This window comes from Mirounga leonina, unplaced genomic scaffold, assembly GCF_011800145.1.
Source record: "Mirounga leonina isolate KUSES-001 unplaced genomic scaffold, KU_Mleo_1.0 Mir_151, whole genome shotgun sequence".
Lineage (NCBI taxonomy): Eukaryota > Metazoa > Chordata > Mammalia > Carnivora > Phocidae > Mirounga > Mirounga leonina.
The window spans coordinates 48,898,755-48,911,953 of record NW_023270377.1 but is presented as its reverse complement, the minus strand read 5'-3'; the positions used below and the strand labels follow the sequence as shown (position 1 = coordinate 48,911,953).

The 13,199-nt window shown below is 38.5% G+C and overlaps 1 pseudogene; it reads right to left on the bottom strand.

The window, feature by feature from the left end:
• Nucleotides 1-11,226: 11,226 nt before the first annotated feature.
• On the bottom strand, nucleotides 11,227-11,376 carry LOC118012796 (annotated as a pseudogene).
• Between the last annotated feature and the right edge of the window lie 1,823 nt (nucleotides 11,377-13,199).

The following is a 13,199-nucleotide window of genomic DNA, read 5'->3' as shown; positions in this document are numbered from 1 at the left end:
CCATGTAACTAATGGACTTGAAAGATCATTATGATTATGGAGAAAAGTTTGAGTTCCCTTAAGTCAGAGTTTTAGGAAAATTATTTCTTCAAAGCTGCTGGGATTTATTTTTTTGAACCAATGATTTCATTTGCCAAATCCTCTATCTGTTTTGAAGGCCATTAAGGTCTCTCAGGGATTTTCTTACAGGTTATTACAATGACTCTTTGGAGGAGCTTATCTCCTTTTAATTTCTTTGAACTGACTTCTCAAACTTTTAAAACTCATTACACACTGTGTTCATGACCTATCGTCCAGGCGTGGCTGCTTTTCCAGCGAGAGTGATCAAGAGGTCCGACAAAGGCAGTTTCCCACCAGCGGCTGCCGCAGAGGACAGCTCAGGAAGCATGCGCAGCTTACATTGCGGGGCTAAGAATGTCCAGGACGCCTCTCATTATAAATAGAGGGATGAGAAATTTCATGTGTGTAGTAAATCACAGTTTATAAAACTCTTTCAAATGAGCTATTTCAAAGGTCACCTTGTGAAGGCTTTATTTTTTTTCTTTCTTTAGGTTAACTCCAATAATTTATGTGTACCATTTTTATGGAATTTCTTCTATTTTACTGTATTCACAGGTATCTTCGCCTTCTCTTGGCTATAATAAAAGGGTGCAGATCATCTTTTATTCATTTTTGTACTCCATGTCTAGTTTGGTGCTTGGTACAGTAGGTACCTTATGACTTTTGTTTTGTTTTGTATTTTTGAACAAGAACATAAACTTTGGAATAGGTAAGGCCATTTTTTATAGACCTATTTGCCCACTTAGACATTAATGAAACTTAACATTTCTGAGTCTTATTGTATGTGATGATGGTTAGTTGGGTAATCAAAATGTAACTGTATCATGTTCTAAGACAGTTGTTTCATATTTTTAACTACATGATTTCCTTAATTTGTGCTCATTTCTAAGTTTTTGCACTGTGTTTTTCTTTCTGTTTGTTCTTTTAAAGTTTTCACTGTAGTTTTTGTAACTCTTGTTTCTTCCCAAATATACAGAAATATGTGATGGTTTTATCTTCTAGTTTTATTGAAAATTTTAGTTAGTTAAAACGAGATTCATAGGTAAACATGAAAAGAAATACTACAAATGGTAGGAAAATAGCATCATATTGAGTTATTGAGAAAGATGAGATATTTTTATATTATGAGATTCTCGTGTTGGTCAGCTGTATTTAGCAAGGTCAGTAAGGGCACTGACAATTGGTAAAAGGTCAGAAAAAAGGTTTTAACATTGTGTTTAGATTCAAAGTGTTGTCCAAAGTTGAATAAATTTATGATAACATTAAGAACTGCCATCGGGTATTTGGTTAAATGCACAATGAAAGATCAGTTTTAAGAAAAATCAGAGCTGTACCTTGCATTGAACAGGGTAAGTGGACTGGCGAAACTACTAATTGATACTTCGGGTAGAACTGCCATATTAGAGATTGGGCTGTCTTAATGCCCGAGTTGAGTATAAACCTTGATTTTTAAGCAGAGGAGCACCAAAGGACACAGCAAGACTGGGTTTTATCACCTGGCTGGGCTCACAATAGAGAGGGTGTTGGTGCCACAGGGTGATTACCTTGTCAGCCTAAAGGCTGTATCTCTGGCTACTGATGTGTAGATGGCAAAGGACTAAAACTGTGCATGCAGAGTACCCTCTTTTCCCCATCTTCTATGGAGAGTGTTCCAGACATATATGGTGCTTGCTCTTCACAGGGAGCTATGTCCCCATTGGCTATTGGCTTGTGTCGTGAGCTAATTTAGGTTCCCTGAGCATACCTGAAAATCTCAGTAGCTAAGCCCCTCATTACTGTGTCTGAGACTTTTTATTTTGTGATGTGGATACAGTAAGCAGGAAGAATAAAGTTTGCTCAGATAGGATTTCTACTCAGAAGCTTTTTCAAAGGAGGCTATGAATTATAATGCAAAAGGCCATTGCACTCACTGCATGGTGATCTGGTTGTGAAAGCAAAGCCTTTCTTCGATAGCTGGAGAACAACTAATTCTAAAGATCAAAATACTTGTTATCATAATAAGAAACCCAAATGTATGCCTGTGTATGTATTCTTTCCCAAAATATGTCACCTCAAATTTCAAAAACTAAAACAAAATGGGGATCGTGATATCGTTACTGGTCATTCTGGGCAACCAGGTGAATTTTTTTTAAAGCCTCCAAACTTTTCCTTCACTGCTGCTCTGTTATCTCTTTTTTGAGGACACGCTTCAGGTTTCTCTTTCTCTTTCTGGTGCCTGGAGTTTCTGGCAGTGTGACAAGATAAACAATTGACTACAGCAGGGGTGGCACACTGAGGCCTATGGGTCCCATCTAGCCCCTGGCCTGTTTTTGTACTGCCTGCAAGCTAAGAATGGTTTTCATACTTTGAAAGGATTGTAAAAAGCAAAAACACACACACAAACAAAAAAAACAAAGAATATTTGATAGAGACCATGGGGTGTCCTGCAATGCCTAAAATACCTACTATCTGGCTTTTGACAGAAAAATTTGCCAGTCCCTCTGCTTCAGAATGAAATTCAAATGCCTTAACCTGCTATTCCTGCTTTCTTTCACAGCTTCCTCTCACCTCTTCTTACTACTTCCCATGCACATCTTGGCCTCTATAGCTGCATCAGATGTCTGTCAGTTCCTGCAAGGCTGAATTCTAGCCGCCGCACCCGCCCACTGCCCCGCCCCAGGGCCTCTGTGTCTCTTCATGTGCTCTTTCCTCTTTCTGAAATGTTCTCTACTACATCCTGCATCTTTTGTCATCTGTACTACCTGTTGTGCAATTTATCTTATCTTCACTTCTCTGAAAATAGCAATGTATACAATACAGATATCTAATGAATATTGACTAATTCAATAAATCTTATTAAGTAAATAATATCTAGAGCCAAAGAGAAAATTACAGATACTAGATGGAAAACTAGTGAAAAATTTGTGGTTCCTGCTGTTATTGGTCATGCTGCTGTTGTTGACAGCTCTCTTCTCACCCTGCCTAGGTTATTTACTATCAGCATAAATAATGTAATGTTTATTTTTTGATTTTTCTTTTCTCATTTGTGTTTTATTGATATTTCAAGGCATAGAAAAAAATTAAGCTCAGGATTTTAAAGATTAGTCACCCGATGCTTTAAGCAATGGTTAGGAAGGAAGGTAACATTTTAAGAGAGGAAAGCAACTTGTAACAGCAAGTGATTTTGCAGCGAAGATATATGCATCAGATAGTGTGTTTGTTATGGAAAGGAATTAAGATTATTAGCCACAGTCAGCCATTTTATAGCCTTGGGTCTTACTAAGGCTCCACTGAAGAACCTGTCATGATCACCCTTGTAGTACACATAATGATAAAGGGAATTTAATACATTTAGATACAGATATGAATAATAAAAAGTTTGTTTTCAAATCTAAAGGAAGGAAGTGAAAATGAATTTGTTTGGCAGCCTCCCAGCTATGGGAATTAGAGGTTGTAATGAAACTAAGATAATTGGTATATGTGTTAGGTTATAATAAAGATGTGGTAATTTAACACTGATCCTAAAAACATGATAAAATATTCTGTTGTGAAATCTTGACAAGAGGGGAAAAAAGGGAGTAGGAAATGAAGCATACCTAGTACCATGAGGTAAACAATACAGGGGTTCTTTTTTTTTTTTTTTTTAAGATGTTATTTATTTATTTGAGAGAGAGAGTGCACCTGTGAGCATGAGTGTGGGGCGGGAGGGGGGTATAGGGACAAAGGGAGGGTGAAAAGCAGACTCCCTGCTGAGTGGGGAGCCCGACCTGGGGCTCTATCCCAGGACTTCAGGATCATGACCTGAGCCGAAGGCAGACACTTAACCGACTGAGCCATCCAGGTGCCCCAACAATACAAAACTTCTTAAATGACGGTTTAGAAATAATAAAGTAAAAAAGGTAACTTATCCTTTCCCATTCTTAATTTCTAGGTTTGGAACATGCTTGTAATTTTAAGCTGTTCAAAAGCAGTTCTTGTTCATTGCTTTCCCATGACCTTTAAGGAATCTGTGATTAAAACTCCACCTCCATATTTTCCCATTTTAGAGCTACCCAACAGAGCTGTTCTTTAGTCAATATAATGCCTTCATTTCTTGTTCTGACTTGACCTGAATTTTTTTTTTTGTGTGTGTGTGTGTGTGATACTTTTCTGCTGGAACAACCTGTTTCAATCTTTGGCATCCAACTCACTCCTTCTGTGGGCAAGTAAAATAGTGACAAAATGTCAGATTCCATTCACTTTAATTTCCTTGAGAATCCAGCTATCTCATTTATCTGTTCATCATCTTCCCGGTGGGAAGTAATTGCTACTGTCATTTTTATTAAGATTCACTTTTCGTTGTCATTTACAGAACATCCAAATGGATGTGTCACCATCCTTTTGAGATGGGAGGTCAACAAGTGACTACGTGGCTGACACTGTATATTTTATTTTATTTACCTGATCTGGGAAATTCTTGGTCTCCTTTAGAGAATGAGAAAAAAAAGTCTTAAAAAGGCTTTGTAAAACTCACTTTACTCAATACTTTGGTTCATACATTCACCAAATTGAAGGAAATCATGTCCATTTTTCTAATTTAAGTCCAGTGGACCATTTTTAGGTACCCATTTATTTTTGCTCTAAGTAATTTCATGTGTTTTGAAACTTTGGATTTTGCATTTAAATGTGATTCTGAAGTTCCTCGTGGAACTTGGAGAAGAAAATTTCAAATATTGTCAATCAAATCTCTCTCTCTACCTACCTACCTACCTTTTGATAACTATTATTGTTCACAGTATCAGGACTAGACTTGATGAGACTGGAGATGCTGCTCTTTCTTCTACACTTACCCTTTCAAGGGTGTGTAGATCACAGTCAGGGAGCTTGTCAGCACACAGGCCCATGGCCGTGCTAGGGTGTAAACCATTAATCCTTCCCTCCCTAGTCACTCTCTTTCAGCCAGCTGACTTAGAGCAGTCACCTATGACCCAGGGTCAGCCAGCCTAGGTAATAACCTTTGCATCGCACTGACAGGAAGAGATGAGTTTGGAACATCAGATTATCTCTTAGTAATTTTCATTAGAAAACATGGATAATCCTTGCAATTAAAAATGGAGGGCAGTAGAATATTAGCCAGAAAAAGAGATGAAATCTTGCCATTTGCAATAGCCTGCATGGACCTGGAGGGTATTATGCTGAGTGAAATGAGTCAGAGATAGAGAAAGACAAATACTGTATGATTTCATTCATATGTGGAATCTAAAAAACAAGACAAATGAATAAGCAAAAAGCAGAAACAACCCATAATACAGAGAACAAACTGATGGTTGCCAGGGGAATAGGGGTAGAGGGATGAGCAAAATGGGTGGAGGGGAGTGGGAGATACAGGCTTCCAGTTACGGAATGAATAAGTCACAGGGATAAAAGGTACAGCATAAGGAATATCAATGGTGTTGTAATAATGCGTGGTGACAGCTACACTTGTAGTGAGCATAGCATATAGACTTGTCGAATCACTATGTCGCACACCTGAAACTAATGTAACATTGTATGTCAACTCTACTTCAATTGAAAAAATGGAGGATGAAAAGGATGCAAAGAGGGAAACTGCATGGTAGGGCTGGGGCCATGAGGACTTATGAAGAACTGAAATTATAATCTAACGTATTTTCCCAGAGATGAAATATGAGACCGTATGACCTTTGGGCATGACTGAGAGGTCAATTCCCTGAGTTGCCTCCATGTTTGACCAGTTCAAGTCTGATCTCAGTTTATATAGCTTTATGATCCTACCTTTCCAGACACTCCCCCCCACCGCCCCCACCCCGAGGTAACTTGAGTTCCGTACAGTCAAAAGACTTAACCAGAAACAAATGAGCTTATTGTCATGTAGACCTTCCTCCCTGAGCAGGATATCAATATGCTCCATCTTACACTTCTGCTCTGTGCATGCCGTCTGTGTGCGCTGTGCACAAGGGTCCGACAGGCGGCCATTATCCCTTCAGGGAATGTCATGCTCTTACTGTTTTCCCTTGGACAGCTGGGAATTGTAGAACTGTCAAAATTTAAACATGGCGCAGCTCTCCTTAAATGTGCCTATGTGAGGAACCTATGGTATCTTTGCACTTAATAGGTGATCTAAGTATGTCTGGATTGAATTGAATTGTATGTGTATTTCATACTTAGTTTTTCTTGTGCGAGGAAAACACTACCAGCTGAGTTTGCTTTTGGGGTAGTTGAGGGGCAAAGGCCCTACTCTGTCCCCATCTTGACCTTAACCTTTACTTTTGTATCTTGCTTGCTTGAAAGGTATAAGCCCATATAGCTCAAGACACTTGCAATTGTTTGGAGAAAGGTGTTGTCTTCTACTAAGCTATGCTCTAGGATATTGACTTGCTGGCTCCTCCTTTCTGTCTCCTGATATTCCTGGCTCTTCCTCAGGGCTGGTGCTGTGATATTATTATGTAATAAAGGTATATACAGGGGAGCCTGGGTGGCTCAGCCGTTAAGCATCTGCCTTCGGCTCAGATCATGGTCCCAGGGTCCTGGGATTGAGCCCCACATTGCATCGAGCCCCCTGCTCCGCGGGAAGCCTGCTTCTCCCTCTCCCACTCCCCCCCAACACTTGTATTCCTTCTTTCGCTGTATCTCTCTCTGTCAAATAAATAAATAAAATCTTTAAAAATAAAAAAATAAAAAAAATAAAGGTATATACATTTGGTCTTTGTCTCTTTTCCTGGCACAGAGCTCCTAAAGCCCTTGTAATTTCCTAAGACATATGAGTATCTTTTTGTGCTAATGAGATGACTGGTGGTTTCAGTTTCCTAGACAGCTGCAGGATGGAGGCTGGTCACCAAAATGACCAAGGCATGTTTAGAGCGTTGGAACTTTCAGTCCCACCCCCTGACCTCTGGGGAGCGGAGAGGGGTTGGTGATTGATTTATCACCAATGGTCAGTGATTTAATCAAGCATGCCTAAGTAATGGAACCTCCTTAAAAACCCTAAACAACAGGGTTCAGAGAGAGTCCAGGTTGGTAAACACATCCACGTGCCAGGGAGGTGGCCCATCCCTATTTCATGGGGACAGAAGTTTCTGTGCTCTGTATCTTTCTGGACCTTGCCCAATGTACTTCATCTGGCTGTTAATTTTTATCCATTATAGTATCTTTCCTAATAAACATTTACAAGTGAATGTTTCTCTGACTTTTGTGAAACATTCTAGCAATTTATCATAACTGAGGCAGTGATAATGGGAACCCTCAACTTGGTAGCCAAGTTGGACAGAAGTCTGGGTACCCTGGAGACCCATTAGTTGCAGCTGGTGTCTGAAGTGCAGGCAGTCTTGTGGGACTGAGCCCTTAAATCTGTAGAGGTGGACACTCACTCCAGGTCAGTAGTGTTAGAGTTGAATTAAATTATAGGACACCCACTTGGTGTTCAGAGAGTTGGAAAATTGGTTGATCCCCACCCCCAATTTGATGTCAGAAGCAATGTGAATAGAGAAACAGTTTTCCTTTGATAGTAAATATTTATAATATACTATTTATAATAGTAAATATAATATACTCTGGGCACATGGTAGGTACTACTGAACATGAAAAGTAATTCAGGTAGCCATTATATAATGAGCAATTTTATTAAATATAGTTTCATTCAACCTTCTGAGTTTCCTTTTTTTTTATTTTAGGGGTAACCCACTTTCTAGATACATTTATTTTATGGAGAGAGGCACCTTTAAATATGTATGGGACTATAAATAATGCCCTTAAGTAAACATTGTGCTTTATCTCATTTAATCTTTCTAAGAATACTACAGATAGGTATTTTATGAATGAAAAAATTGAGGCTTAGACTCATTAATGGACATTGCCCAAGGTCTGCTAAGAGACAGATCTGAACCCATATCTGATGTATTTCAAAACCTGTAATCTTCCCAACTTGACATAAAGATAATTGGAATACAAATGAATTATCCTAGTATTAGTCTGAAGTGCCTTTAAAACTTTGTGGTTTTTTTTGTAAAATTGATAAAAAAATTTAAAAACTCATCTTCAGCAACATTTCATTTCTTTAAAAAAAAAACAAAACTTCTGAACTTGGAGGCATTGGCTGAGTAACAGCGGGTTTCTGAGGGCATAACTCATTGTTCCTTATCGGGTCATAGAAAGGATTTTTTCTATTGCTTTGGCTCAGAGTAAATGCGTATCTATTTATCTGAGCAATTAATCAGCGACCTAAGTAATCAAAGCTGCAGCCAGAATTCCCATGTTGGACTTCCATGCTACATTCAACCATTCTCAGCACTTTAAATGATTTCTTACCCAAGCAGTGCAAAACCATATGAATCATATGACCAAGTACTAGCTATAGTAGGGGATGATTTACCTATCCCAGAGAATGCATTTCAGATGACTTTGCAGGAAACATAAAGAAAAATGATTACAGTAAAGATATTTTTGAACTGAAAAGCATTCGTTAGTTTATATTTCTAGAATGGCACTACTGTGGGCTTTACATTTGTAGTCTAAACTTATGTTTTATAGAAGCAACGGGTGTAATATTCAATTAATTTAATAAAGAAAGCTTCTGTGAAACATCTTTGTTTAACAATGTGCATTTTTACACAGCTCAGCATCTATATAATGGCCATTTTCCTTAGTTGTCTGTGAATGGGTAGGAAAAAAAGGACAGACCTGTGGCTTCCACTAACCAAGATTCAAAAAAACAGAACTGCCTCTGACCAAAACATTGAATGGCAGATTTATGTTGAATGATTCAAAATCATTTTGAGAAACAAGACAGAGGATCATAGGGGAAGGGAGGGAAAAGTGAAATAAGATGAAACCAGAGAGGAAGACAAACAATAAGAGACTCAATCTCAGGAAACAAACTGAGGGTTGCTGGAATGGAGGGGGGTGGGAGGGATAGGGTGGCTGGGTGATGGGCATTGGGGAGGGTATGTGCAATGGTGAGCTCTGTGAATTGTGTAAGACTGATGAATCACAGACCTGTACCCCTGAAACAAATAATACATTGTATGTTAATTAAAAAAAAGATTCAAAATCAATTACAACATTAACCAGTAATGAAAATTTCAATTACTGTTGAGCTGCCTAAAGCATCTCTCAAAACCAAATTGACTGAGGCTCAAGGAACTTGAATTTTGGAAGCTGGGTACAAGACTTAAAAGGCTTCCATAAGGCTTCTTCTTAATAAGTTTATGGTGTTAGGTCTGCACAATGTTTTATAAATTAAAAGTCAATGGGAGGATATCACATAAAAATCAGGAATTTTGCTTTCTCTTGAAAAAAAAATGTGGCAACACAGGGCCTTTCTGTTGAGGTCTGTGCTTTCCAGTTTTCCTCATTCTCTTCCACATAAAGTGTGTGCAGATTCTCCTCCACAGCTGACTTAACTCATTTAACACTGCCTGTCTAGTCCCGTAGGCATTGGAGTTTCAACCTGTATTCTAAGCCCTGTTTCCTGGTAGTTCCCAGCACACATGGCCATATATGACTTTTGTCTTTTGAGACACTTTCTCAGTGTTCCAGAGATGATGATTATTACATTTGCAGTTTGGCCCCATTATTATTTTTATTTAAATTCAATTAGCCAACATATAGAACATCCTTAGTTTCAGATGTAGAGTTCAGTGATTCATCAGTTGCATATAACACCCAGTGCTCATCACATCATGTGCCCTCTTTAATGCCCATCACCCAATTACCGCATCTTCCCACCCACCTCTCCTCCAGCAACCCTTGGTTTAGAAACCGTCTTTTAACTAACATCTTCTTAAATGAAGCTAGAAACGTTTTCCAATGTATGTGTGAAAGCATAAGGAAAGTGACATATATTTAACTCTAAGAAAGAACACTGTATATAAAGATTTTATTTATTTATTTGACAGAGAGAGAGAGTGAGAGCAGGAACACAAGCAGGGGGAGTGGGAGAGTGAGAAGCAGGCTTCCTGCCGAGCAGGGAGCCCGATGTGGGACTCGATCCCAGGACCCTGGGATCATGACCTGAGCCGAAGGCAGACGCTTAACGACTGAGCCACCCAGGCGCCCAGAAGAACACTGTATATAAACCGTCTTTCAACTAACATCTTTTTTCAGGAAGATAGAAGCGTTTTCAAACGTACGTGTGAAAGCATAAGGCAAGTGGCAATTTGGCCCTATTATTAAGATCTCAGAGACTTTTTTGAAATCATATGGACCTTAAAAGGAAAAAGTCATTGGCATGAAGAAAATATAAAATAGAAAATAGTGACATTAAAATTATGAAATTTGGTAGCATTATTTGTTGTGAGGTATTTATGTATTAAGAAAGGTTTGGAACAAATCATAACAAAATGAGGAGAATTCAGGACAATCTCAGTTATACAGAGAAATTTGCTCCTGTAAGGTTGGGAATGCAACAGGAAATTCTATGCTTTACCTTTGCCTTTCTTATCTGGCCGTGTGCTCCCCCTGCCAGTGAATAAGGCCAAAGAGAAAGAGAATTCATAGTAATGAGATTCTGAAGTAAGGGTACATCCTGCTCTAATTTAGCATGTTAGAACTGGATATAGAAAAGTGTAGAGTGGTCAGATTTAGCAAATAACAATACAGGATACCTCATTAAATTTAAATTTCAGATAAACAACAAATACTTTTATAGTATAAATATGTTCTATACAGTATTTAGGGTATATATTATGGTCTAAATGTGTCCCCCCCAAATTTAGATGTTGAAATCCTAAAGCCCAATGTGAGGTATTAGGAGGTTGGGGCCATCGGGAGATGATTGGATCTTGAAGGTAGAGCCCTCATGCTTGGCATTAATGCCTTTATAAAATCGGCTCCAGAGACCTAACAAACCTGTGAGGTAGATACTATATTATCTCCTTTTTGTATAGGTAAGGAGACTGAGTACCAAAAAGAAAATGAATTTGCCCAAGTGACGGAAATGGCAGAGCCTGAGTTTGTATTTCGGTACCTACTTACTAAGTAAGTGGAGTATTAGGTAAATAATGATTATTTATTGAATACTAAGTACTTTATAAATATGTCACGTAATTTTTACAGTAATCTCATGAAGTAGACATTATTACCAAAGATTAAAAAAAAATCTATATGTTCTTTATAGGGGTAGAAATTGTTAGAAACACTTTCAGTAATACAAGCTCCTTACAAATCACTGTGGTGGTGAGAAGCTCAGAGTATATTACTTTTCAAACACCAGAAATTACATCAAGTTTTATACTTTTAGAGAAAAGAAGACAGACAGAAGTGGGAAAAGGAAAAATTTTTAATTAGCAATAATCGTGCCTCGGATAAACCTCATTGGCTACGATGCTGCCACTGCGCGAAGCTTAGAAGTGGGAAAAGGAGAAAGAAGCAAACCAGAGCAAGTCCATTCATATGGTAAATGATTTGCAATTTGCATCAGGTACAAATTTATATCCTATCAATATTTCCAACGGCAGTCATGTCTGTCTTACGATTCCATATTTTATAAAGCTCAAAGTCTATATAACACAGCTGTTTATATAAATACACACACGTATACATACTTATACATATTTATAAAGTTTTATGTATTTTATTATGTGTTATATATGTATATATTCTGATACAAAGATAGCTCTGTACAAATCTGCGAGTGCTCATATCTAGTTGGTCTTGATGCCAAGAAACCTGGGGAGGGTGAATGCCCATGAGAAAGAAAAGAATGGAGAGGTGAGACTAGCTCACTGATAGTAGTTCAGCCTGCCAATGAGCTTGAAAACCCAAAATGGTATTGTCAGTTCCTGGGCCAGAGACAATATACTCCACTGCCTCTGGATAAATAAAAACTTCATGTGGACCTTTGATTCTACTTTTATGAAAGCGTACTTATTTCTTGGGGTGCCTGGGTGGCTCAGTTGGTTAAGTGTCTGCCTTTGGCTCAGATCATGATCCCAAGGTCCTGGGATTGAGCCTCACATCTGGCTCCCCACTCAGTGGGGAGTCTGCTTCTCCCACTTGTGCTCTCTCTCTCTGTCTCTCTCTTTCAAATAAATAAATTAAAAAAAATCTTTTAAAAAAAAGCTTACTTGTCTTATTTTTGAATATATCTCAAGAGCAGGTTTTTATTATTTTTGTCTGCCCTTTGTTTTAGGATCTCAGAAATTATAGGTGTCCCCCTTCTCTCGGCCAGACTCTGGTTCTTTTAATACAAAGGGAAGTAAATATGAGGACAGTAACAGGCAGAAAATAGTCAGAAGTTTTCATGTGACCTTTTATTCCCTATTTTTAATGTCGTTCTCAAAGCTTTCAGCTCCCCGCTAGAAAGTGAACGATTTCAATTGTCTGAGGATCTTGTGTCAAGCTTGTGTTAAATGCTAGTGTTTGCAGTGGAAAATCAGAGCGCAGTGCAAAAATTTACTGCTGGACTACTGTGGAAAATTTTTGGATCATCCTTCTCCAGCAACTTATAACTTTTCCAGCATCCATAAGGCAGAGGGCGTGGCTGAGGAAGAAATTTTGAGACTCTCTAGGTTTTAATCCTACTGCTCTTTTGCTCAGCTCAAACAAGGATAGAATGTAATACCTTAAAAAAAAGGAGAATCATTTGCTTAAATAGATTGGGGCAACTGATATGTTATAGGATGAAGTATGACTAAAACAGGACGTGGGATGTACATATTCATTCTCCCTGAGGGAAACATGTAGGAATCTTACATGAAACAATGCAGTGCTGGGGCACCTGGGTCGCTCAGTCATTTAAGCATCTGACTCTTGGTTTCGGCTCAGGTCATGATCTCATGATCCTGGGATTGAGTCCCAAGTTGGGCTCCACACTCAGTGGGAGTCTGCTCTAGAATCTCTCTCTCTCTCTCTGCCTCTGCCCCTCCTGCCCGCTCAAGTGTGTGCGCATGAGCCTGCATGCTCTCTCTCGCAAATAAATAAATAAATAAATCTTTATTTTTTAAAAAAAGAAAGAATGCAGTGGTCTTAGGCAATCAATCCCGGGAATAGAAGTTTGCTAATATTTTCTTTCCTCTTAATCAGGAAAGAAAAGTCATTATGTGGCATGGCCACAGAAAGTTCATCTCCATAGGGTACATATTCCCTTTCCCCCAAATTCCCCATTATATTTTATTATTCCTATTTTTATTATTGAGAAACTGAAGCTTAGAGAGGTCAGGTAAAAT